At 41.5% G+C, this 27,908-nt stretch overlaps 1 protein-coding gene across 9 annotated transcripts in view; it reads left to right on the top strand.

Moving 5' to 3' along the window:
- Window positions 1–27,908, top strand: part of Slc16a7 (solute carrier family 16 (monocarboxylic acid transporters), member 7) — a 170,317-nt gene that overhangs the window by 51,794 nt on the left and 90,615 nt on the right. For 2 of the 9 annotated variants that reach the window (NM_001358496.1, NM_011391.2), the window contains exon 1: window positions 8,830–9,458. The exons of the other annotated variants lie outside the window; for them this stretch is intronic. The gene's annotated coding sequence lies outside the window, so the exon portion shown is untranslated. Of the gene's footprint in view, window positions 1–8,829; window positions 9,459–27,908 lie in introns of those variants that run through there. 9 annotated transcript variants of the gene reach the window in all.

Raw genomic sequence — 27,908 nt, 5'->3', positions numbered from 1 at the left:
ATTATCCTCACTGCCTGTCCTGTATGTGATTAAGAAACAGACAATGCACTGTGCTCGTGGCTAAATGAGATTTCTGTGTCATTCTCCACACAGAGCTGCTCCTTTTGTGGTACCATTCAGGGAGGACCGTCTGTCTGTCCCCACTTTACAATTCTACCTTTCCCACATTTTCGAATTCCCATCTCATTCACCTGAACACAGCTAAGAGTCACAGAGTGCCAAGGGGCTTTCCCCAAAGGACTGATGATGTACACAGGTCTTTGATGGCCTCAAAGATGAACTTCAACACTCTATACCAGTCATTGGCCTTTCTTGCCGCGGCTTTAACTTAAATGTGACTTTAAAAAGAAACAAAAAGCACACAAAAAAACATGTTGCAATGAGTTAGCAGGAAGTGCCATATTCCTACTATTCCTACGGCTTCTCTATCTCTCTTTCTAGAATTCCTTTAAAGGGAAGAGGGTGAGCACAGCCAGCTTATCTCTAGTAGACACAAAACATTCTTCTACTACACACCATCACTCTTCCACCACACAGCATCACTGTGTCCTCAGTCCTAAGACTCACAAGGTGTGCTCTGTGGGTCCACATCAGGGGTAGCCATTAAATACGGCCTTTACCTTCAGGCTTAGTTGGCTAAATACATGTTTTGGGTACAACGTCCTTGTTAAAGGGATTTTGTTTACTGTAATTTTTTTCATACAATATATTTTAATCATTTTCTTTCTCCTCAAGTTTCTCCTGAATTCTTCCCAACTGCCTATGTTCTTTGGTTTCTCTCTTTCTCCAAAACAGTAAAAACAATAAACACGCACACACACACACACACATACACACACACACACACACACACACACAGAGAGAGAGAGAGAGAGAGAGAGAGAGAGAGAGAGAGAGAGAGAGACAGAGAGAGAGAGACAGAGAGAGAGAGAGACAGAGAGAGAGAGACAGAGAGACAGAGACAGAGAAAGACAGAGTCAAAAAGACAGGATCAAAATCAATAAGCAAAAACCTAATAGAATAACAGCAACAAAAAAGCTCAATCAAAGGAAAATGAGTCAAAATGTTAAAAGAAATACCATTGAGTTGGTTTTGTTTTATCCCACTACTCTTGGACATGGGGCCTTCCCTGAGGTATGGTTAATATACTCAATGAGACCTCACTGGACAAACTTTTCCCTTCTCTAGCAAGCATCAGTTGCACCTAGCTTCTTGCTTAGATATGGAAGCCCATGTCCATTTCTGCTTCGAGGGGCTTGCAGTCTGTATAGACTGATTGATATTGTGTATAGCTCTGTATCTGCTGCAATATCCTTGTGAGTTCATATGGGCATCAGTCCTGGTGTGGCTGGAGGACATTGGCTTTGATGAGGATATCATTTAGCACTCAATACCCCAACATCCCTCACTCTCTTTATGTTGTCCAGCTGTAGGTCTCAGCGGTTCTTTTTGTTTGTTTGGTTGGTTGGTTGCTTGGTTGGTTTTGTTTTTATTTTATTTTTTCTATCTAGTGCACTGGAAATGTCTGTTTTCTTTTTAATTTTTATTCAAGGCACTGATCTTTAAGTATAACAAACTGTCATCACTATATATATATATATATATATTAGAACAGTAGTAGTTGTTTTTATCCTAGGTTCTCAGCCTATCCAGTCTCAGGTTCTTGGTCACCCCAGCAGTTTCAGGTATGTCTTCCATCTCATGGTATGGACCTCAGGTCAAATGGCGTTGGGTAGTTGATCCTACAGGTTTGCACCATAATTGTCCTGACATATTTTATGGGCAAGACAGATTTAGATCAAAGAGTTTGTCTCTGGGTTTGGGTTTACATTGTTTCCTTCTGCCTACAGAGTATGTTCCCATATCAAAGACACTAGAAAGTATGGCTAAAGCTTCTATGTAGCAGTAGCAATGGGACCTTGGTCTTAGTTTGTGGAGAGCAACCTACTGTCTTGGCAAAAACCTGAGTTGTTTGGGGGTTCCATGGGCCATATTTTCAACCTAGAAAAAAAAAACATGATGTTTATTCCCCTCCACCTCTCATATGGTTCTTGTCACGACTTAGTCATTGAGAGGATGATGGAGAAGAATTGATTCTTCTATACTCTCCAGAGAATCAGAACCTAGTATTTCATAACTGCTTTCTAATACAGAGGATGCCTGTGTTTCTATCTCATGTGTAGCCTATGTAACTCATGTAGCACTGAGTTAACTCCTACAAGGCTCTACAGGGCACCGACCTCTCCTAATCAGACTGTGGCTCCATTGTAGCTTCAGTAGTTCTGACTGGGAAGCTCTGTGTGCATCTTTATTCCTCAAGCGGGTGAGTACACATGAGAGAAGGAGCCCCTGCCTTACCTGCCCTGGCATTCCTTCTGGTCCTACCATAGTGGCTTTGTGTGCTCACCACCCACTAAATGTTGGTTAAACTAATTAATTAAGCACAAGGGAAAAAGCAGACTCAGCTGGCTTCTTTGATGCATGTACTCAATTCTTAAACCTGATGTCGGACTAGACAATGTGACTTGAATATATAATCAAATGGACACTTTAATTTGGCTTTATTTCCAAGATCAGCTTTCCCTTCTCAGAGGAAGAAGCGGCCCTAGAAAAGGTACTACAGAGTGTTCGCCGACAGAATGCATCTCCTCTGTAGTAAGACACCTGAGAAGGAGCATGGGGCAAGACCTCGCCAACCTTGCTTAGTGGGCTTTATTTGGGGAGGGGTGGAAGGGGGGTATTGATTTTGTTTTTGTTCTTTCTTCTTGAAAATTTGCCGACTTGCTCTGGAATGGACTGCAGAGTTATTTTATCAGATGTCTTGGCATAAGGAACTTATGGCATAAGGCAAGCTGAGGTTCTGATGGGCTAGTTAGTTCAAGATAAGGAATAGAATGCAAGTCTGCACTGAAAAGAAAATCCAGTACCTATAACAAAAGCCAAAACCACGAGCCCAGTCCCATAGTGCAGTGGTGGACAGACAGCAAGCAAGGAGTTATGCCAGACTGTGCAGGGAAACAGTTGTGACCTCCACCTTCTACCCCTCGGGCAAAGGGACCCAGTGAGAACTCCAGGACTGGTGTCACCGCCTGTCAAAGGCAAAGGAGGCCTATGCCCTCTGAAGCTAAGAGGTCATGAAGGATGTAATCTACTCAGAGAAACAGCAGACAGGAAGATAAACACAGAAGCCTCACCAAGCCTCAGATTTGGTACAATCACTACTAACTGGCTTCCTGTATGACTTTAAAACAGGGTCCCTCATTTTAAAAAGTTTTCTCTCAGTTTAAATTGTTGCTGTTGCGTGTGCGTATGCTGCCAAGCTTAGGCATGATCAAAATCTGCTCAATATGCTTCCTTTATGACCTTATATTACTTTTCATCTTTGTATTAGATTTCCCCTTTTAACGTATTTTTATTTGAGAACTTCATACAGCATAGTTTGATCTTGCCCTTTCTCTTTCCACACAGTCTCCCAGATCTTCTCCCACTTCCTTATCCCCTAAATTCACATTATGTCTCTCTTTTCAAAAAAGAAAATACCACTACCATGGGGTCTAATTCGTACTGGATGACTACTCCCAAGCCTGGGTGTGTATACCCAGTGTCACTCTATTGACTAAGACTGGTTTTCCCAATCCCGGCAAGCATAGGTTGCAAACAGCTTCTTGCCTAGAGGTGGTTTTGTGTCTACGTCCCACCTCTGTGATGTGATTTTTTTGCTGTCTGGATCTTGTGCCAGTCCTGTACATGCTAGGCGGGAGTTCCGCGTTCCTATCAGACCTGCTTTATCTGGGAAATGTTGCCTCTCTGAAGTCAGCCTCTGCCTTTGGCTCTCACCACCTTCCTGGTCCACCTTCTGGGCAGATCCCCAAACCTGGAGAGGAGAGTCTCACTGTAGCTGCCTCATTTAGGGCCAATCATTCCAGAGTCTCAGTACCCTGCCCATGTCTGTCCAGTTGTGCTTTTTCTGTGTGTGCTAGCACCCAGTGCAAGAAGCAGCTTCTCCCGTTAGGGCACAGGCACACACTGATCCTCCCACTTTCCTTCTTCTGAGAAAAGTTAAATTTTGGTTACTATTATTATTTGAGTGTTTGTGTGTGTGTGTGTGTGTGTGTGTGTGTGTGTGTGTGTGTGTGCGCGCACGTGCGTGCACATGTGTGCATGATGTATATATGTGAGTATAATGATATGTGCGACTTGGCACTAGTACACAAATCAGATAACAAGTTGGTTCTCTCCTTCCATCTTTACCTGGCCTGGATTCTGGAGACCAAACTCAGGTCGTCTTTCTTTGATGGAAAGCACTTTTATTCCATGTGCCATCCCACACCGACCTGACAACACTTTCCTTGTTGGTTTCTTCCTGACATCAGTGGGTGAGGGTCTCTTACGCTTTCCTTTAAAGTAGCAACATCAAGATGTTTCTACCAAAACCTTTTAGAATAACTTAAGAGTTGAGAAATTCAATTTGACTTTGTTAAACTTGTTTTGAGACACCGAAGCATCTTCTTTCTAGTGAGATGATGTGTCTGAGACAGTCTATCCAAAGTTGTTTCTACACATTGCTCATAGATACCTTGATAAGGATTGATGCCTTCATAGTTTTTAAAAACAGTATATAGAGGGCTCCTCATTTTACAGAAAAAAAAGATATTTAAAAAACAACAACATTAAACTGTGTATCCTTGTATCACTGCCTATAGCAGGGGATGGAATACATACTCTTTATCATATATATATATATATATATATATATATATATATATATATATATATATATATATACACAAATTCTTGGGATTTCCATCCGGGTTGGTTGGGTAGGCAGGTGAGTGTGGTCTGTAATTACTCAGAGGTATGGATAAAATTGGAGGCTACTAAAGTTATTGAAGTTACAAAGTACCCAAGAAATGAAGGAAAGATAGATGATTCTGTGTGGCTGGAAAATTCGATTCCACGATGAAGGAGCTATTCTTGCCGGTGCGGACATTGTAGTGAGTCACTGCTTGTGTGGTTGCACGGGATAGGAGCGTGTGAGACTGATCTGTGCCACATGCAATGTCAGAGAGCTGTGTGAAATCTCACGTTCTTAAATGGAAAGACACCTCAAAGGCATTGTTTCTGAATACCCTCATCTGCGAACTGAATATACCACAGTGCTCTACTGACCAGACAGTAGCAGAAGATAGAAGAGTTCCACACATCTCCTGCACTCAAATCACCCTTTTATGGCGTTGCTCCATTGGCTGCCCTGAAGGAGAAGTTCTCTGAGATAGCAGATTACTTACATATTTTGTGTAAGTATATTGAAAGGCATTATTCCACAATGCCAGTTTGAATGACAACCCTATTCTTGTCCTTGATTTCAAGTTAAGACCAAGATGCCTTTTATGTTGTGACTCTGAGAGATAATGAACTCAGGAAATGAACCAGGATTTTTTCCCTCTGCTGTTTGCTAATTTTGAGTTCTATTGTGTTCTAGAATTCAGAATAGAAAATTATAGTCAACTCTGTCCCATGAATATGAAGAGAAGGCTATATTACTTTTTCTTACAGAAAAGAAAATAGAAACAGTATTACCAATGAGAAATGAATATCACATTGGGAGGCATTCGGTTTTATATTTTCTTTGTTTGCTTTTCAACTATTTTCTTTCTCTGTCCCTTCTAAAATACATAACTAGGATTTCTGCTCTTTTTACTTCCTTGGGCTTTTTAATCAGACGAAGACCATGGGTTTTGCTCATTGATCCATTTTTGACTTTTTGTCATAATGTGAACAACATCAAAATCTCACAAGGGAAATATACAAGGCTATGTGAAACTTGGGAATAAGATTATAAACAAATCTGTTGCCAAGAACTTATTGTCATGACCCAAGTATGGAATAAATGACATGTTCCAAGACCACACATGTTATTCATCAGGATTTTCTGCTAAGACTGTATTTCCTCTTTCTCTTGTCCCTAATAGATAGAAGAATAGATAGTTAAAAATGTGGGGGTCTGGAGGAGCAAACCTTTTTACAACCATAGCTCCAGAATGACTCTGGAGAACAGGTAACCTTGGCAAAGGTTAGTCACCTCCTGCCCTGGTCTCCCTGGGGCTCAGTGAGCAGCAACAGGGCTCTCCTGCGTTTGTCTTCTTTCTTAGAGGTTCATGTAGCTGCTAACTCGGCAGTCTGTGTCTTATGTTCTACAGAAAACGTTGTATAATTTCCAGCATGTGGTTTCTCTGTGCTTCCCATAGTGTGTGATTTTTGTTAGTTAAAAATAAATAAAAGGAAGCAGTTGTAGCATGTGCAAGGCCTTGCCCCAAAAGCCGAGTTTTATGGTGAGTTAAGCCTGCTACATTTGCTATTTTTTTCTCACTACAGCAAATGTTAACCCTTAATTTGATTTCATGATGAGTTTGATTTTTGGTAGAATTTTTACAAGTGGATATTTAAAATGCTCAAACGGTTTAGTGGACATTGTGCACAGAAAAAAATAAATGATATGTTTATAAAACAAATTGTTGGTATATGACTTAAGATCTCAAACCTTTCCTAACATGCTCAGTAAACTTAACAAAAGGAGTTTAAGCAGCACATAGAATTTTTAAGGATTTTACGTTGGAATAGACTAAGGAGAAGTTATTACAAGTGCAAAATATTATCCATACTCATGTAGATTTTGTGAAGCCATTTGTTGATTGCAGACTTGTTCTTTATTTCTGAGACTATAATTACATCATTTCTTCCTTTCCTTTAATACCTTCAAATTCTGACATATTAAACCTGATCATATTTTTTAGCTTTCTTGCAGTATCTTGCAATACTGAAACAAAGTACTCTACATGTTAATAAAGCTTAATAAAGTTGAACACTCATGGAAAAATTAATGGCGTTTATTTAGTAACATTAATGGCCTTTCCTTATGTGAGTGTGTCATTGCTATATCCTATCAATAGATAGCCTCAGTGACATTGATTCTCTCATATTTTCATTTTTAAAAGAAATTGGTAATCTGGAGAAGGCACAGTGGAATTACTTTTAACTGCATGGTCACTATGTCAGATAAATATTCTGACCCCTGGCTAGTGCCAACCTTAGATAGGAGGCATTGTTTTCTGATCCAAGCTTCTTCCCCTGGTCCCCACTAGACCAGGCTGGAAGGCAACATGGACTTTCCCGTGACACTGAGCACCGTTGTAGGATCTTCATGGTAGGCCAGTATCTCCAGGTCACCAAGTGTGAAAAAGAGTTCCTGATCTGCCATGAGAACCGAGATTACAGAGATAATCAAAACATTCCCAAGCAGGCCAGTTCCAGTGTGTGAGATAATGACTTTCCCTCTCACCTTAATCCTCCCACAAAAGAAGCCAAATGTTCAACCATCACCTATCTTCAGTCCTGCTGACTCCAACCCCCCCCCCCCATTACAAGGAAAATAACTTTGGAATAGTTAGTCCTTTTTGGGGGGTGGTGGGGTTGGTCTGCTTTCCCTTTCTAGGTGTTTAAAACCAACCCGTCATGCTCCGCCCATTAGAACACTCCCTCTGTTTGATGGGAGGAAGCCTTGCTTGATTTCAGAGTGGAGATAAAGCTGTTAAGCTCATTAGGCTAAGTGGTAAGCAGTCCTTTAACACTACTTGTTAAGTGCTAAGCTTTGTTGGGACAAAGATTCATTTGATGAGGTCCCTAACGAAAGTGTCACCTCCTCTAGATTGTGAGGTGTTTACTACGGAGTGGGAAGTTTCATCCTGCAGTCTGTAACTGTATCAGAACCTCACCTGTCTACCTCTGTAGAAGAAAAGAACTTCTGTTTGCTTCTGTTTCATTTTAGGTTTTGACTCAAGCTCATAGAAGAAGCAGATATACATTGTATAATTTAGGAAAAGGGATTGCTGTATTTGATCAAAAAGCAGACATAATGTCTAGAGAAGAATTGTCTTTGTTGCTTGGTCACTATACTCACTATGCACATAGTTAAAAGCTTTGAGAAACATGTTTTGCAGCAGGCTGGTATCTGGTGCTCAGTTCTAGAGCACTGAATCTTTTTCCTTTGGAAACCATGTATCTCATCTTAGTGTCTTTGCCTGTTCCTGTGATAAAAATACTCTGACCTAGGAAAGTTACTGGAGGAAGGTTTTATTCTAGTTTATAATCCAGGTTATTGTCCCTCGTGAGAGGGGAGTTGCGGAATTAGGGGCTTGAGGTCACATCATATCTGTCCCCAATGAGGCAAAGAGTGAGGCAAGGCAGGCATCTTGGCCCTCCACTCACTTTCCCCACAAATCAGGAATGATCCCAACCCGTGTTAAGACTGATCATGAATACATGCATACATGTAATACATGTAATACATGAATACATCAATACATGTAATCAGTCTAACCCCCACAGGCTTGCTCAGGTGCCCATCTCCCAGGTGATCCCAGGATTTGTCAGTTTGACAATTAGCACTTAAGCCCCTCCCCCCAGACTGTAGAAGCATTTGTCTGCCATTTAGTGGAGAGGAATATGGACCTTAGATCCTTTAGAAACTAGACGTGGAAGCTAAAAGCCAGGATTCCCAAGCTTTAGGACCGTGCCTAACAAACTGGAATTCTATACCTCAATATGCCCATACTTAAAAATATTTACACGGTGCTGTCTGATATCATTTAGAGAATGAGGTAATGGATGCAAATTGTCTGACAAAATACCTCCCAAGGGCTGTAGAGATGGCTGTCAGTGAAGTGCCCGCACCCTGCAAATATCCAAGATCTATGGCTCACTGCTGTCACCATAGCACTGAGGAGGTGGGGCCAGGAAGGTGCAGAGGCTCAGCAGCTGCCTAGGTCTAGCGGAATCCATGAGCTGCAGAGTTAGTGAGAGACCACGTCTCAGTTTAAGACAAAGATGAAGAGTGTTTCAGGATAGCAGCCCACATCCACTTCAGGCGACAAAAGGAAACTCTGTAGCCTTGACCTCCTTGTTACTCTTCATAATGCCGTCTGTGTTCCCCTGTCTCAGATTCTGTTCAGATTCATAGACACAGCGATGCATAGTGTACAGGGATTTTTTACTGTGTCTTCCAGACATGGTATCAAATTACATGCTGGGGGAAAATTACCCTTGAAAGCGTGCCCACTAAAACTACACAGAAGGAAAATCCGGAGGTTAAATGTAGCAATTCAATGTGCCAGACACGTCACCTTTTTGACCCTGGCTATAATTTAAGCCCGGTTTACGTTGCACTGTTGCACCATGAGAAGTGTAAACTAACTGTGCATGTCAAAGCAAGTTCTTCAGGAAGAGAGAGCAAACTACCTTTCCCCTATTTGAGAGGAGAGACGGAAGGGAGAGCAGATCCCCGTGGCCTCTGGAGAGCTGTGTGCAAGTTTGCTTCTGGCTAAAAGTTAATGATCAATCGCTGTGCTCTCGGCTCCGAGTCCCCAACAAGTGGCTGATGCGGCTTCTCTCTCTCTCTCCAGGTAACTTTAAATCTCTAAAAAACTCACGTTGGCTTTGGTAGATTATAGGCACAGCTCGATCTGTTCTTGTTATTTGATTTCATGTTTTAGGCTTATTGGAAGTAGACTTAAAGCTCACAAATGTTGCTTGTGGAAAAGTACTTAATTTTTGAAGTGGACCGAGTTAAGGCTGGCTGATGAGACATTGTGTAGCTGCAGTCGCAAACAGAAGTTTTAAATGTTCTATGGAATTTGCTATTGTGGTTCTTACCCCTCCTGGCTGAAAAATGAATTAATCCTAATTATTTAAAAGAATATCTCAAATTATGTAGCCTGCCAATTTTTGGTTTGGAGGGAAGGTTTTGAATTACTGGTACCAATTATTTTTGGAAAATAAGAATAGTTTTTTGCTCATTAAATTTTTATTTGTACCTTATGTTATCTAACAATAAAGTGTTCTTATTTCCTAGATGAGTTGTTGCATCTTATAAATATGTGTGCTTGGTTGGAAAGTACTAAAAACCAAAACCTATAGTATTCTTGATATGCAAGCTAGTAGACAAGTTGGTATGGTGGACGTTAGGTGGTTATTCTGCAGTTGTATTTTGTGTGGTACCACTGTGAAGTGTTAGTGTAACTAAAGACCTTAGTCATTAAGTTTCATGCATCAACTCCTGAAGATGTCAGTATATACATTGTACATCTTTAGAACTGGTCCTCCTGCATGAGTGTTTTTCACTAAGGGCACATTGTTCAGGCACAGGAGCCCACATTAGACAAACATAGAGAAAGTATTTCTTCCTTTCAGAAGTGTCTACCCACTGGTGTCTTTATTCAACAAAATCCCAAGGCCAAGGAACTCTTGCTGGTTGGATTAAGACTAAAACCATATGAGCTTCCAATAGCATCAGCAGCAGGCTACTTCTGCTATGCTACATATGTAATTCCACCTATAGTTTCTTTCCCCTCAGCTGAAATTAAATGTCAGACAATGATTGATGGTTTTTGCAATTGAAATCTAGAGCGGGTAGGAACACAGAGGAACATCCATTTTATACACAAGGAACAGCGTCCAGAGAAGGAACTTAGCCCATTATGGGTATTGCTGGAAGTAGAACAAGACCTCTATTCATGGGTGGCAAATAGGGCTGATGGTGTGATGGTGTGCTATTCTTCACTCGTGCTGGTTTATTCCCTAAACAGTTTCCACTTTGGAGCAGAGCTGGCAAAGCCTTTGAAGCTAGAGTGCAGGGGGCCAGTGACCGTTTCCCGTTCACCTTTGCCATTATAAGTTTGTTTATCAGTGTGACTTGTAAAACTCAATCCTGTGTGTTGGTGTGCTTGTGTAGGTTTATTCAAGTTCTCCTTCCAGGAGGAGTTTCTCAAAGTTAAAGATAGGAATATTGCCACTTATTCTGGTGCACAACACCAAGTCAATGTTGAGAAGTTTGTTGAGGTAGCTGAAGTTTTAAAGTAAATTTTTTTAAAAGAAAGTTTTAAGGAAATTTAAGATTATTAAAATCTGATTACTAATAATCAAAGAATACAGTAATATGAGAATATTCGTATAAAGCTTGAAATGATCCACATGTAGTGAAAAACAGAGCAATCATTTGCCATGACACTATAAAATGTTTTAGATTTTAACAGCTAAGACTGTGTGTGTGTGTGTGTGTGTGTGTGTGTGTGTGTGTCCATGTCTCTGTGTCTGTGCCTATGTTTGTGTCTGTTTATGCACACAGATTTGTGTGTGGTGTGGAATGTTTTCAGCATGCATGTGTGTGCACGTCCACATTCATATTGATATCTATAGAGACAAGGGCAGAGTTTAAGGGTGTTTTCTCCCATGATCTCACCTGCCTTTAATTAGTAAATGAAACAGTCTCTCACTGAACCCTTAAGTTTGGCATTTCGACCTGGCTGGCTGTCCAGCAACCTCTCCGGACCCTCCTCCTGGACCCACCTTTTAAATAATCATCATGTTGCAGGCACACAGTTTTATCTGGTTTTAAACATGAATGCCATGGATTTGAACTCAGGTCTTTCTGACTGCAGATCAAGCACTCTCACTCACTGAAGCATCTCCGAAGCCGGAGGTTACTTTTGTTATTGTTATTGTTGTTGTTGTTTTATGTTGGGTATGTGCAGATTTCTTTTTATAGTTGTAGTATACGCTTCAATTGGCACATGGCAACAAACTAATTTCTACTCTGATGCACTGGGTTGTTTTACATTTGCTCTTCATTCTGCCAACCCAAGTTTACAAATCTAGTTACCATCAAAAAGTTTATCTCTATTTCTTTATCCCATTAGTAGACACAGATAACCTGGGTTATACACTGTAGAAGTTTGTCAGGATCTGATAAATTTAAGCAACTCAGAGACACATAACACTTTAGATTCTCTTTAAAACAAACAAACAAAAAAGACAGAGGGGGATTAAGGCCATGAAGGATCCTTAATGTCCACTGGCTTTGCAGAGCATGGGAGAGTCATATGACCTGTGGGAGTCCCCATTCCTTGAGTTCTTAACGGGGACTGGAGCAGTTGTCAGGCTTGACCTAATCGGTACAGTGTGCCAAGCGGGCCTGGTATGGGATGCATCCTTGTAAGCATTCCTAGTGCTGCCCTGACAAAGCCCCACCATGTGGGTGGCTTAGACCAACTCAAAATTATTCTCATTCCATTTTAGAACCTCGAAGTGTGAAATAAGGTGTAGGCTGGGCTGTCTCTTCTTCTCTCTTCCGGACTGGCCTGACCCAGGCTTTGCTTCTCTTGTGGTAATACAACACCAGTCTTCCCATGACATCTCTCTATATCCCGTGGGTACATTCCTACAACGGCACCCTTCATGCCTGCTTGGGAGCCAGTCTACTCAGTATAAGAGTGTGGATCTAGAGCACCCTTCAGAGTTGCTTGTGGGACGTGCATTGCTCTGACTCAGCTCTTCAAGGGGCGGGGGAAGCTTTAGGATGTGTGGGTTAGCGGGAGGAGCTTGGGTATAGGAGACAGGCCCTTAAGGAGATGGTGAGGTCTAGGCCCCATCCTCCTCCTGCCTTTACTTCCCCAGTGAGGAAGTATGCACACTTGTCCTGTCACAAGCCCAACCACAGAGCAAACTGATCAGGGCCCAAAATAGCTTAAACCATTAATAGCAAAATATGTGCCCTGTAGTTTTAAGTCGATTATTGATTGGGTTGTTTTTGAAACTGAAAGTTTAGTAATGTACTTTGTTTCCCAATAATGTCACATGGTAAAAAAACCAAAACAAAACAAACAAACAAAAAAAAAAACCAACCAAACAAACAAAAAACTAGAAGCCAGGGCTTCTCTTCAGGAATGTTAGATAATGAGGTAATAGCCTGTCCTTGATCGTACCAACCCCACATACACTCACCAGATCCCAGTATTTCAAATACCAGCCCTTCCAACCTCAACCCTTAGTCTACATCCCCTCAAAAGAAAGAACTCAAGTTCCAGAATAAAATCCTTCTCCTATGGACCTTTGACATCATGGAAACCAGTGTCATTTATTCCAAGCTAAGATAGGGAGAGAGAAAGGAAAACTTCATAAAGCAAGCAAGCAAGCAAGCAAGCAAACAAACAAAACAAAGCAAACAAGGAAGTGGAAAGAAACAAAGGTTTCATCAGCGTGATGCAAGTGCACGCACTGTCTCATAAAGCAAATTCCACCAGGCTGTGCTCAGGCTTGACTGACACATCGTCCTCTGAACCTCCACTGGAAATGTGGGCCTCGGCCCAGAGTCTCAGCCCTGCTGCACGGGCCTCGGCCCAGAGTCTCAGTCCTGCTCTGGACCAGTTCCGTGCTCCTCAGTCTTTATCTCAGCCCCGGACCTTCCATCCTTGGACTCAGCTCTGCTTCTTCTTCCTTCGTTCTCACCTGTAATTCTTCTCTCTCTGGACGAGCAGCCGCAGTTCTGCCTCAGACTTCCCCATGAGCTTTCTGTGTGTTTGCCCCTCTGGTTTTGTTGCCTTTCAAGGCAGGCTGTTTCTGATGCTGGAAGGCTTTCAAACATCTGCCACCCATTTGCACAATCCAAGGGATGCCAAGTCCTCGGACAAGAGGGTCTTCTGTGCGTTTTTCTTACATTCTTTTCTGTTTGGCCTGGGATTTTAAACTTAGACATTTCCTTGAATGTTTTTCCCATCTATTTTATTCTTTGAGAATTTTATATACTGTATTTGTTGACTTTTTAAAATTTTGAGGTTGCAATATAATACAATTCTACCATTTTCTTTCTCCTCTCCTCCCATTCAACCTTTTTAATATGCCTCCTTGCTCTCTTTCAAATTCACAGCTAATTTTATTAAGTGTTGTTGCATTATATTATACATAGTATATTAATCATTATACATAATATATTATTATATAAATAAAATAGGATATGATAGTATATAATTATACATAATAATATATTGTATTAATGTTATATATTATATAAATCCATGACTATAATATGTAATATTTAAACTTAATATTATAAATGGATTATATAATACAATATTAATGCAACAATAAAGCTATTAATGTGATAATGATAGTAAAATATATTAGTGATGAATTAACGTGTATTAATATATGTATATATTGATACATATACATAAGCAGCTCAGTCTAAATAGTGCTACTTGCATGTCAAGTTTTCAGAGCTGGCCATTTGTTATTGGGTAACCAATTGGTGTGCTCTCCCCTGGAGAAGGCTATTTCTCCCTCTCTCAGCATTCCTTAGCTGCCTTTTGTGCTTTGTCTTGGGTTGAGGCCTCGTGAGCTTTCCATCTGTAGACATCAGCTTTTCTACCAGTGTCTTCATTCAGCTTATGTGGAAGCCATGTTGGTGAGACGTTACGTACGTAGCTTCTGGCAATGCTAGGAGACCCAATCTCACAGTAAACTCTCTGACTCCTATTCCCCAACCATCCCTGAGCCTCAGTGCAGGGGCTTTGTTGTTGATGTACCAGTTGGAACTGGTCTCCATTTCCATTGGTTATCATTTTTTTTTTTTTTTTTTGCAATGTTCTTCTGTTCCTTGATGAGGAACTCTGTAGGCAAGGACAAATATTGCAGGTCTAGTTAGGGATTATGAGATTAGTAACATAGCCATTGTAACTTCTCCTCTAATGCCCATAACTTCACTAGCCCCAGGCTAGATTTCCAGTACCAGGTATGAATTCCCTCTTATTGATGAGGTCTTAAGTCTAATTAGAGAGTTACTGGCTACCTCAAAGGCATGGATGCTAGTATTAACACCCATGCTGAGAGTTACTATGTTGTGATAGCAGTTATGGTTCCTGGGTGTCATAGCTGGATAGGACTGGTCATTGCTTCCTCTTCTTTGGAAGCTTGCATACTACCTTTTGGTCCCACAAAAGTTAGTCCCAAGGGAAGGAGCCATCTGGCCAATTCTAGCTCAGAAGCCTCTGGGCTCTGCATCTAAGCTGCATGGTTGGTGTCTTTAACATTAAGGATTTTCCTTACACCTTTAGGGGCCAGCCAAGGCCAATAGCAGTCACTTAATGTTTTTAGAATCTCGTGTAGTCCTTGAGTAACAACTCAGAAGGGGCCGTCCCATGTCTTGTTTTAGCTACAAGCACACATAACCACTCCCAGTGGATTTGGAGATACAACCTTAGGTCTTGTAACTTACAAGGCCAGTGGTTTACCACTGAGCTATCCTCCCACTCTAACCGTTTTTGATTTTATTAACACATTAGTTATACACACTAGTGAATCTCAGTGTATTTCCTCATCCACCCCCATACGTTATCTAATCCCGCATGATCACTATTCTGCTCTCTGACTCACAGTTTTTAGCTGGCAAAGGAATCAAGAGTGCAAGGCATCGGCTCTTTTCCTGAATTTCATTTAGCTTAATGTAAATGTCAGAGTTTCGTTGTTCTCTGTGGCCTAATGCAACAATGCTGTAAATATGCTGCAGGAAGCTCTGGTATGCAGGTGTGTCCTTAACACACGGATTTTGTTTCTATTAGCTGCATATTCTCAAGGGGTTGCTTTGGTGAGGCCTTTCAATGCTGTGCTCCAGTGTGGAGTGCTTGTTTGGTTTAACACTGCCAGTTGGTTTGCCTCCATTCTTTGTTACACGCTGATTTTAGTAGTTGCATAATAGCCACTCTAAGTCGGTGAGAGTGTGGCTACACTCTGCTACTGACTGCTGATACTATGGCTTAGCCATCTAATTCCCGTATAGTTCTATGAGTAGTCTGTGGACCTTCTAGGTTCCTTTGTCAAAGCACATATGAGGTGTCTCTGTTCTTTCATATTGCTTGAAATACAATTCTTTAGTACAAGTGTGCACATCAGGGAGGGAAATGAGTGGTTATAGGATAACCACAGCTTTTTGAGTCCTAAGATTTTTCATTTTGGTTTGGTTTGGTTTTCAAGCTTAGGAGAGATCACATGTATGAGGTCATGTACTTGTTTGGAATTGCGCAAGTCCAGGCTGCAGTTTGTTTTATATGCAGAGCCCTGACTATGCTCTCCTGGCTGTAGAGTTTGTTATTGTTTTTTGTTTTAATTTTCTGTGTGTTTGTGAGCACAGATTGATTTTCTTCATTCCGGAGGGCCTGAGGGTGTGTACCAGCCCCTTGTATCACCAGTAGCCTTTCCAGTCTTCCACTTTGCACAGAGCACTTAGCTCCCTTCTGCTGCTTAGACACGTGCTTCGCCGACAGCCTGGAGTGGCTGGTTTCACAACACTGATTACGGATTGTGTCTGGGCAGTAGGAACGTCCACTAGCACCTCATTTGGGTTCCTCTGCTCAACTTTTATTTTGCTTACAGCAGAGGAGTTGCCTCCAAATGCAAATGTATAGACTTCCCTGATGCAGTGGCTGATTTTGACTAAATCTAAATAGACCAAATCTGCAGTGGTTGGCATTACAGTTTTGTCTACATTGGATATAACTAATTTGGACCCTAACAGTGTGCAAAATGACAGTCTTACAAAAACGTCAAAGAACCCTATTTGTATTTTTACCTGTCCAGTGAAAGATTGTACATCTCTAAAAGATAATTCTGCTTGCAAACTTTTTGACAGCCTGAGAAATTTAGTCAAGCTAGTTCTTTGGATATATTCAGTTATTTGAACCAAAGCTTTGATGAAGCTGTGGAGTCCTATATCATAAAACATAAGAGAGTTGATTCTGACTTGAGATGCTTTGCAAAACTTCCTACCTCTATCACCTTCATCAGCAAACATACAAGGCTCTTTGAAAATCCAGTATATTGAGGAGGTGGGGACCAGCAAGAGTGGATTTGCTGGTTATCATCCCCACATACAAGACAGCCGATGTGTTGGACATAATTTTTGGCATTTTCGCTTCTGAGTATAGAAGGAGATTTGCCAGAACTGATGGGTTGGTACTGGCAAACCGGTATTGGGAAAATTAAAGTCTTTTCTTTCTGATAACAATTGGCACAGAGATTTAATCATATTTTGAGCCTCGTTCAAAGGCACACAAGAACACTGGTCATCAGCGAATACAAAATAAATACTGGGTCAAAGAATTCCATGACGCTGAGCACAGTTCAGCACTAGCTCAGTGAGGCAGTGCCCTGTGTCACTTATGCGCCGTCCATACTGTAGGTTACCTCACTGACACATAAACTACTCAGAGTAGGAAAGACTCCTTTTGACAGTGGCTTTACAGGATTCAGTTCAGGGCTTCTTCGTACCAATTCTCTTGGCTTCAGTTAAAGTGGAAAATTATTGCATGAAGTATTGTGGAGAAAATTCCATTTTTTTCCAGAAGGCAGAAAGTGGGGTAGATGGGTAGAGGAAGGGGCAGAGAGGGAGAGAGAAAGCAAATGGATGGTTTGCAGGATCCTCTTTAGGCTGTTGTCAGTAACTTAGTGTTCTTCTATTAGACCCCAGCTCCAACAGTTCCACAATCTTCCCATCTTCTCTACCTGGAAACTAAACTTTCCACATGTGAAGCATTGGGGGCCTCTCAAGGTCTGAACCATAACACCAGCAAATAGAATTTCTTTCACTTTAATCCCTAGTGTAATTAGTTTCTGTTAGCAGATAATTTGCATCAATACTTAATACATCTTTTTCTCCTTGATGTATTCTAAAACCATAGACATACTGAATATCTTTCTTACAATAAATGCTACAAGAAAAAGAGCAAAGATAATAATAAATCACTCAATATGATGTTAGATAGCTTTTTTAAAAATTTAAACTACCTGAATTTCGTGTGTTAGTCTCTCCAAGTGACTTTAATCTCTACTGACTTGTGGTAATATATATTGGACACTACTGTTGAGTAACTTCAAGAGGGAGCCCAATGCATGCATGAGTAACATTGCCTGTCTCACAAGAACCTTGAGAGATTATCACTTTACTTTCTTTTCTTTAATCTCTTCATCTTAGTAAATCACGTTTGGCATTTAAGACTCATGCAAACTGCAATTGTGAGCCACTGGGCTTGGGTAGTTACACTACTCTACAGATATTCTAGAAGACCAGCTTGCCTCAACCAGGGTTTGATAAGAAAATTGTGCCCCTGTGGCATTTGTTCTAGAGCTTAAACACTCATCCTAGCTACTTAGGTAACTTTTATCCTATGCACTGAAATATGAAATGCAGAACTAAGAAATAAGTCACTAAGGCAGTGCTTTCTCAACCTGTGGGGCCAAGCGAGTCTTTCACATGGGATTGCGTTATCAAATACCTCCCGTATCAGATATTTACACAATCTACGAAACTAAAGTTATGAAGTAGCAATGAAAATAATTTTATGATTGGGGGTCACCATACCATGAGGAACTATGTTAAAGGGTCACAGCATTAGGAAGGGTGAGAACCACTGCAATAAAACTATTTTCTGTCTCTGGTGGCTCATGCATCTCCAGCTGAGACACATTTCTATAGAGACTTATGATATGTTTTAACTTTGTTGTCCTCTCCCAAGCAACTGTACACACAGTAAAGAGATGAATCCCAGAGCCAGATGCTTAGTACCACCAACACGCCTTCTTCTAGGAAGGGCTGGTTTAATAAGTCTCGTAATGGAATCATAGAATGGAGGCTTCTTTTGGGTGGCAGAACTTTACCTATAGAACAATCCAAGGTGACCAGGAATTCACATCACTGTGTACGAGGAGCTCGGATTATATATGAGCTAGTGTTGTCCTGGGAGTGATGCAGTCTGGTGGTGAGATGAACAGCTCTTCAGACCTCTGTTGATAGCTGATGTCAGGGCACCAAGATTATCTCTGCTGCTGATAGGTCTGCTTAGGTGAAGGTAAAGCCACCTGTTCTGTTATCAGTTACTACAGTGAGAGAGATCAGGTGCAAAGGCTAGGAAAAGGGGGGGGCATGGCAGACATAAAGCTAGGGAGCTGTGTTCCCGTTACCAAAATGTCAGGACAATAATCCAATCAGTTAGGATCTGGACTGGCACTCAGCAGCTCGCAGAGGGGTCATATCTGACAGCGAATGATATGGCTTAAGAGATATCCTAAACCAGACTTGCATGTGATGGGACAGAAGAGAACTCAAGCACACTGCAGGGTTGGAAAGGTCTGGAAACAGAAAGTTATAATTTTCTCAGAAAGCAGTAGTGCTTTCTCATACCTAAACATGGACTATTTGCTCAGACCATAATAAGCCAGGGTCAGCAAGGATGATTGTGGGACCAGTCTCAGACCTTTCATTCTCTGATAGTTGAACTGAAAGTCCTTTGCAGGTGGTAGTGACGAGGATCAGAAGAGGCCTTTGAGACCTCGTAAGTGAAAGCAGACTCAACTTCACAAATTCTTCCCAAAGACCTTCTTGATTCATATCAACTATTGACTCATTCATTGGTAACACTGTTATGAACTGAATATTCATGTTCTCCCAATTTGTGCTGACATCTCTAGAGCCCTAAATGGTGGTACTTGAAGCTGTTTGAAGGAGATTAAATCTTGAAGACTGGTCTGGTGACAATAATGCTCTCATTAAGGACTCTAGATGTCGTGACTCCCATTAGTCCTTTCTAGAGGCATGGAAGATAGATGAGCCCACAGGGAGACAGCTCTTACCAGAACACTTCCACACTGGCAACCTGACCTGGGTTCCCAGGTTCTGGATATGGGAGAAAATCAGTTTACGTTGTTGAAGCTACACAGTCTGTGGAGCTGTTACCGCAGCTCCAGTAAGCTTATAAACGAAATCACACGGCCAAGCAGCAGAGTTAATAGGAAAGCAAAGGAAATGATTTAAGGAGAGCAATGTAGGAAAGGTAGATGGGCAGCCTGCTTCCAATCCACCATGATCGCATCACCGTGGGAATGAACAGGAGACTCCACGCAGTGACATTCCAATAGGAGTCACAAGTGAGCAGATTATACTTGACTTAACACAAGCTAACACCAACTAACAAGTGAAAGTTAGCCCTATACAAAGTAGAAGTTCTAAGATTTTCATCATATACAAAGTATATAACCTGTGTCAAAAGGGCAAAGGTTTTCATTATATACCAAGGATATATCCAGGGTCAGAAGTTCTAACTTTCATTGGCATTTTGTAACTCTCCAATGTATTAAGTGTGTATCAAGGCTACTGTATATTTTGCACCCTGAATCATATTTCCTACTGTATATGCACATCAAATCAAATTACAACACAGGGTAAATATTCATTAAATTCTTCTCCCCCTATGCTGTTCGGAACCTAAGATTTCTTCACTGCCGATTGACCTTTGGGCAAATTGTCAAGAAATCTACGAAGGCACTGGTGTGTGTACCCAAGTGTCTCTTGGATAAGTGATGGCTCATGGCTTTCTTGTTCCTGAAATCATGAAGCCGCAAACCTCCAGCTGACCACAGAGGCGCTGTGCAGATGGGTGTTCTCAGTAGCTGACAGTTGCTTCTGATCTGTTACGCTTCTGGGTAAAAACAGCTTGCTTTGTTTTACTATGTTTTACTAAAAGTGTTTTACTATGCTCTTTTGCTAATTGAATGAAAAACTTAAATTTCTTTTCTATTGAGGACATGTGCAGTTTGAATAAACTATTGTCTTTAAATTAGATTTTCTATTGGGAAAAAAAGCACAGTTTCAGGTTTTTGTAGTATATTGACATAATTTTCTTTCTTTTACTTTTTAAAACAATATGGAGTAACTCCTAAATTTTTCATTGTATAACAGTGAAATAATACTCATTAAAGGCTATTTAGTAGTTATCAGAGATTTGTTGTTATTTATCCAAATCCAGTAATGTACTTTAAGACAATTATAGACAATTAGGCACAACCTTACTAAGTGTAATTTCTGTAAAGTAAAAACACAAGAAATCACTCTTTTCTTTTTCCTTGGAAAATATGCCACATTAAAATTAATTTATTATTGTGTACTTCACTTCCTATCTCCCCCTTTCTTCCTCTTTTGCATGCCCCTTTCCTTCCCTTTTCTTCTCTTCCCTTCCACTCTCTTCCCTTCCTTTTCTTTCCCATCTGTTCCCCTCACCTTTCTTTGTGAGAGCAGGTGATATGTAGCCGACCCTGGCCTTGCACTGTGTACTGGAGGATGCCCCTGAACTTCTGGCTTTCATGCCTCTACTCCCAAGTTCTGGGTTTCCTGGGATGCACTGTCATGTCCAGTCTGCATGGTGTATGAGGACATCAACCCAAGGGCTTTGTTCAGGCTAGACAAGCGCTGAATATACTCATATATTTATGAATATGACTAGCATTTTTCTCATAGCAGAAGTGTTTCATAAAGAATTGTGATTTTTTTTACCTTTTGAATTTGAAAATGAAACTTTAGATGAGTTTAAGAATTTCCATTTTTTTGTTTTTCGTGGGCTACTGTGTGCTTTCTAATAAAAGCATACACTTAGAAAGTGTGTGAAAGTGGATTGATCCACAGATTATTAACCTGCAGGCCAGGGCTCTGTTGGAAATAATAAGACCAAATGCTTGAAATATTTGGGGACACGTAACAGTAGATTTTGAGGGATGATCTTTAAGTCTGGACTTAAATGCTCGTTATGAACGCCAGTGTGGTCTTTAAAAGTTGCTACTGACTGGATCCCATTCTACGTTGAACACGTCATCTTCTACCGACCTTCTGTCAGTGAAAGACTTCACCAAGTCCCTCACCTTCAAACGTCTTGTCATTTGCTTAGCTCCTCTGTTCCCGACTGCACTCCAGCATCCACTTCTCAAGGACAGGTGTGCTTCACATCCCTCAAATGGCTCTCAGACCTGGCCTCTGTCCACCTCTCCCCAAGGCGACCGATGTTCTTGTCTTTCCTAGAACACCACAGTCGAGGACGGCAAATGCTCTGCCAGTGAGCAAACGCTTAGGCCATGACTGCAGAAGAGTCTAAGCAGCTTGTCATAGCCTCTGTCTCTGGCATTTTCCCCTTATCCTGGGGGTTGTTTTCTAAGCTCTACACTACACCGTTTTTTCCCCTCACTGATAAAATAAAAGACAGGATAGAATTTCCCAGGCTCCATGATAACTGGGTTGTGTCCACTCACTTTAATTTCTCTCCGACCCCTAACTCCATACATCATGATGTAATGCTTTCTCTTTCTTTCTGGACCCAGGCGACTGGTATTTACAAAGTTCTCCCCTACTGCCTCCATTCCTCCCCTAGTGTAACACAGAATGGTAGCTAACAATGTTCCCTAACTCTGCTCCCAACTCAGTAATACTGTGTTGGTCTCCCATTTTTTTTATTCTATCACAACACACCCGAGTCTGGGTGCCTTATAAAGAACAGTGAATCCTTTCTTACAGTAGAAGTTGGTAAGCCCTGGGTCAAGGTAGTGGAATCTGATGGCACACATCCTTCCCTGCTATAAAATTACAGTACCACACAGCGAGGCCAAGGGCATGGCGGTGGTGGTCTCTCCGCCTTCCTGGGAGGGTATAGGGAACTTTCGGGATAGCACTTGAAGTTTGAAATGTATATAAAGAAAATGTCTAATAATAAAAAGGAAGAAAGTCCTGATTCAATCTCCAGTGATCACTGGACTCTAAATTCCAGTGTTTAAAGCTCTGAATTGAGGGGTTTGTGGGTGTGAGATTTCCTTAGAGAGTGTATATGGCAGGAATCCTGAGGGTTCCATAAAGTGTGGCTTTACTAACCCTTTGTAGTAATGTTTGTAATTATTACTTCCCACCAATGTGATATCATAAAGCTTACGCATGTTTCACAACCGCTCCAGTGTTTTAGCAACTGTTTAAATGCTATTCTACATGAGTTTTTAAATTCAACAGGTTGTGATTAAGATGGTTGTCATTTGTTAGTTGTACAGTACAGGCTTCTGACAGTGTCTCAATCATTTGGATAGAGACGACTGTATGAGATGCCCTAGTTTGCGAGCAGAGACGGTAGTGCTTTCAAACAGCGAATATGTAGACTTAGCATGCCTGCTGCTGTTTTCATTTTATCCTCAGAAATATCTCTGTGTGATTGATTTGCAGCACTGAGCCAAACTGTCTCAGTTTTATGTGAGCGTTTTCTTCTAAATAGCCTGAAAATATATTTCTCCATTTTGATCTTGATTAATGAAAACTACTCCCTCATATATCAGACCCTCTGAGACTCCTGTAAGATAGCTTTTTATGGAGACTAAGTTGTGATTTGGGAATGGAACAAAACTCTAACTACTCTTTTCAAGAAGGAAGACGCAGCCTCGGGAGCACGCGGCCTTAACTGCCCAAGGTGGGCTGTGTCTGCTTGGGGACTGGGATTCTTCTCAATCATTCCTCAAAACCACTTTCCCTCAGTGAAACCAGTTGTTTTGAATCTTGGGGAAATTGTTCAAACATTATATATGTTTACTATTTAGTTTTGAGCGCCAGTAGCATTTCTCAGGTCGGGGAAGAAATTTATATTTCACACCAAGGAAGCCTGCCAAAGACGACCGTTTCTCTGTGATAGATTGAAACTAGGGGAACTCAAAGTAATCCTGGGAACATTTCCTCTCAGCCTATCACTTTACAGATGAGGAAGTCAAGATCCAGTGTAACTGTCGCCACCTAAAAGACACATTATTAAGGTCTGCCCTAATGTGGGCATTGAACTTTCACACTGTGATCCAATTTTGCAAATCACTTTTCAAATTACTGCCTGTTAGAGTCAGGCCAGTCGTTTGACTGTTTCTGTCTCTGGTACTTCCTGTTGCTTTCCAGCGAGTCCGGTTCCACATCTGCTAGCATGTGTGATAGCTCCTCTTCAGAGCCCCTTAAGTCCCGTGATTCTAGATGGTGCAAATCACCATTCTGCATGGCTTGCTTTTGGCGTTTGGTTGAATTAAAAAGTCTCACAAGGGTAACTTAAGGAATGGAAGGTGTATTTTGGCTGCTGGCTGAGACAACCTGTCACTTCTGGCAAGGTCTGGCGGCAGGAATGTGTCAGGTGTCTGGTCACACTGTGTCTGTTGTCAGGGGACAAGGGATGAATGCTGTTGTTCTGCTTCATTTCTTCCTTTAGTTCCTTATAATCATCCCCAGACCCAGCCCACGTGATGGTGATGCCTGTACACACGCAATCTTCAGCCCTCAATTGGGTCTTCTGGAGACACCTTCACAGACACACCCAGAAGTGTGTCTCCACAGTGACTCTAAGTCCAGTCAAGGGACAATGAAGGTTATCAATACACTTAGTTCTATCTAATACACATAGTTCTAAGAATGCCAGTTCTGTTTGATGAGCTCCACTCTGCAAACATTTAACTTGATGACATTTCCGTTTCTCGTGTCAGAACAGGTAACACTCTGGGTAGTGGTGCTGGGGTCTCCATTCTCTCCTCCTGTTTTTTGTAAACAAACAAAAATGGTTAGGTGTTCTCACAACACAATAGCATTTGTCAAATAATAGGTCAAAGACATTAGTTCAACCATTCAGCAATGTTTAGGCACATCAAAATTTCATGTTGCCCACTAAAAGTAATAAACTTTATTTTATTAATATAATAAGTAGAATAATAAAATGTCCTTAAGCTGATGGAAAATATAAAGGGTGCCAAAACCAGACTTACATTTTGATGTTTTTCCTGGCTTTGTAATCTTGCTTTTGATTTAACTTAGCCTTAATACAAGGTTAAAGAGTAACTATAGCTTCCTGTATCTGTAATTTCACTTTCTGTAGTTCCAATTACCTACAGCTTTGCTCCAAACATTTGATTTTTTTAAAAAAAGAGGAAAATTCTTGCATGCCTTTTTGAGTAAGATGATGAGATTTCAGGTCTCTTAGTTACATACCAAGTGGGTCTTTAACCATCCCTTTGTTCAGCACGGGGCAGTCTCCACCGTGCAAGCTACCATCCTGTTGGTCACTCAAGGAGCTGTGTGGACCATCATCTCTGTTCTCTCGGAGCTTTAGTTGTGTAGTCAATAGCTTTTATTGTAGATGTACAAGTAGCCTCAAACTATAAAAGTCATAAGGATGGCCATTCTGACATTACAAAGAAAAGCTGTAAATAGATTCGTTCAAGTGAAACATGGAAGTTTCTAGCATAATAATGCAAACCAAACCAAAAAAAACATAAATCATAAGCCAAGGCCAGAGATAGAATTTGCTCGGTTTCTTGCCTCCAAGGATATGGGAAATCCTAGGTTTGGCCTACCCACCGAAACGTAAACAAACACACAAATACAATCACAAAGGTGGTGGACCATGGCTGCAATTCTAACACTCAGGAGGTTTAATTAGGAGAATTAGAAGTTCAGGGACATCCTCAGCCACAGAGAGAGTTGGGAGCCAGCAGCCTGAGAGACAAAACAACCCCCTTCAAACAAAGCAAATGAAAGCCTCTGTGTGATAGATGGTGACAGTGTCCCTTTGTAGACAGTAGTCACTCAAGAATGTTCCTCTGTATTCTTATGAGATCTAGTAAAGAATACATAGGATTTACAAACAGTATAACAGAACTGAGTCTTTCCCAGAGTGTGTTTGCTGAGGGGCTTGGGAGGTCCTGCCCAGCAGGAAAGTCGGTGGTACCATGATTGTGCCAGTTCGTCAGCTTCCCTTTTACATCCAATGTCAGGCCAGCTGAATACGTTAAGGCGCTTCAGGTTCTCGAAGTACCCGGGCAGTCCATTTAATTACAACTGGAGCTGCCAGCATCTCATCTCCGGACGTCTCTCCTGGAGACTCAGATACCTTTCCAGGACATCACAGGAGAAAGGGTTTACCAGATATTTTTGACTTTCTAAAGTAAGATGCCATTTTGCTAACCTTCTCTGAAAGCACCTCCTTGCTTGCTGCCCACCTCCCACCAGCTGATCGCACAGATCAGACTTTGTTTTCTGTATCCAGCCTCCGATTGTTCTACACAGCAATCCCAGTGCCTTTGCCCTCACACCCAACACAAGCATTTGCTTCTCTTTCTTGCCTCCTGGAGGTTGACTGTCAGCATCGCCTCCGACTATGGTTGGGCTCGGCTGACTTTCAGGAATGATTATCTTTTCAGGAATCCAGGCTAATGAAGCCTGGCGTCATCTTGGAAGGTTTGGTGAAGTCATATATGCCAACACATTTTTAATCTTACTTTTGGTTGGGGCCTATACCACACTGACTTATATTCCATGGCCACGCTTGAAGTCTGTAGGTGAGAACTATACTCTGCCTACAGGAAATACAGCAGGGATGAGTGTGGAAGTGTGAATCTTTACCAGAACATAAGGTCACAACTGGAGTGATCTATTAATGTATAAACCATGCTCGTGTTGTGAGGTTCGACTTATACTTTTCTTCATGTTGTCTTTCGATTTTGAAAATGTAAAATTAGAACACATTCAGTGGAAAGTGGATTTCGAACGCTAAACTGTTTCTAGACTTGTAGTGTGAGTGCTAATCAGTGCTGGTGAGTCTCACGGCTCCTGGTTACAAAACCCTGTCATAGAATGAGCAATCTGCTCTACCAGATGTGTGCTGCTAAGCGATGATGCTCTATGGTTGGCACCCAAAGGTTTGCAATGTGGTATTTATAGTAGGTCGATGAGATGAAGTCTCCCTGTACACTGAAGAACATCTGTAGTGGAGAAAGGGCAGCAGATCGTTAGTTTCCCACAAATCCCTCAGTCACCCCCTTTAACAGGTCTCTATCACAGTCCTGACTAAATATTACAAGTCCCTACATACTCAGAAAATGACTCTAGGTGTCATTTCTTCTGCCTGTTTTGGGAATCATAAAATGGTTCTTTCTTTAAGTCAGTGGAGGAGCATCACTGGACTGCTGGAAGCCCAGCATCCCCGGCAACTAACAGTCACACCATGGAACAGAAAAATGACAGCCAGAGGGATACAGTGGAGACAAGATGCAGACAGCAGAGGGCTCACTGCTTCTAATTCTCTAGCAGCCTCACTCAAAAGAGAGATATATCCTGCAGGAATATATTGAGGCTTAGAGCAAAATATTTAAGTCCTTCACTTTACTTCGATGTCTACAAAATGGGGGCTATAGCTACCAAATAATAGGGAAAAAGCTTACTCATGCTGTGACAGGTAGCATTAAACATTATTTATACAGTCAGATGCACATCATCTAATGCTATCTACATCTCCTTGTTTATGTGCTTGTCTTCACTAGGTATAATCTTAAAGTCTTTATACTTATTAGAGAGTATTAATTCATTTAGGCATAACTAAACCAAAAGGTAATATAGACCAACACAGAGATACTTCTCAGTTAGACACCTTTATCTTCTGATTGCTTTATTTTACTTTATGATCATATTTGACTAATTAAAACTATTTTCAAGAAGATTTTTGAAAGTCAAAAGAGACTAATTAAGTCTCTGCAGGATCAGGCATTTCCTTTCCTATGAGGGCCAACAAGGCAGCCCTTTGCTACACATGTGCTGGATGGCTCGAACCAGCCCATTGATGATCTTTGGTTGGCGGTTCACTCTCTGTGAGCTTCCAGGGGTCCAGTTGGTTGACACTGTTGGTCTTCCTATGGGGTTGCCATCCCCTTCAGCTCTTCTGAGCCTTCCATAGGGGTCCCTGACCTCAGTCCAATGGTTGGCTGTAAGTATCTGCATCTGTCTCAGTCAGCTGCTGGTAGAGCCTCTCAGAGGACAGTCACGCCAGGCTCCTGTCTGTAAGCACAACATAGCATCAGTAATAGTGTCAGGGTTTGGTGTCCACCTATGGGATGGATCTCAAGTTGGGCAGGTCACTGGAGAGTCTTTCCTTCAGTCTCTGCTTCATTTTGTCCTGAATTTTTTTAGACAGGAACTAGTCTGGGTCAAAAATATTGTTGGTGGGTTGGTAACCCCATGCCTTTACTGGGGGTCCTGTCTGACTACTGGACATGGTCTCCTCAGGTTCAACCTCCTCACTGTTGGGCATTTCTGCTAAGGTCACCCCAGTTGAGTCCTGGAAGCCTCCCCCACCCCAGGACTCTGGGACTTTCTAGATGTTTCCCCCATCCCACCCCCCACAGATGCATGTTTCCATTCATTCTCCTGGCCTTCTGGG

The sequence above is a fragment of the Mus musculus genome, chromosome 10, assembly GCF_000001635.26.
Source record: "Mus musculus strain C57BL/6J chromosome 10, GRCm38.p6 C57BL/6J".
Taxonomy (NCBI): Eukaryota; Metazoa; Chordata; class Mammalia; order Rodentia; family Muridae; genus Mus; species Mus musculus.
The sequence above is the reverse complement of the archived record's forward strand: the minus strand, read 5'-3'. Positions and strand labels throughout refer to the sequence as shown.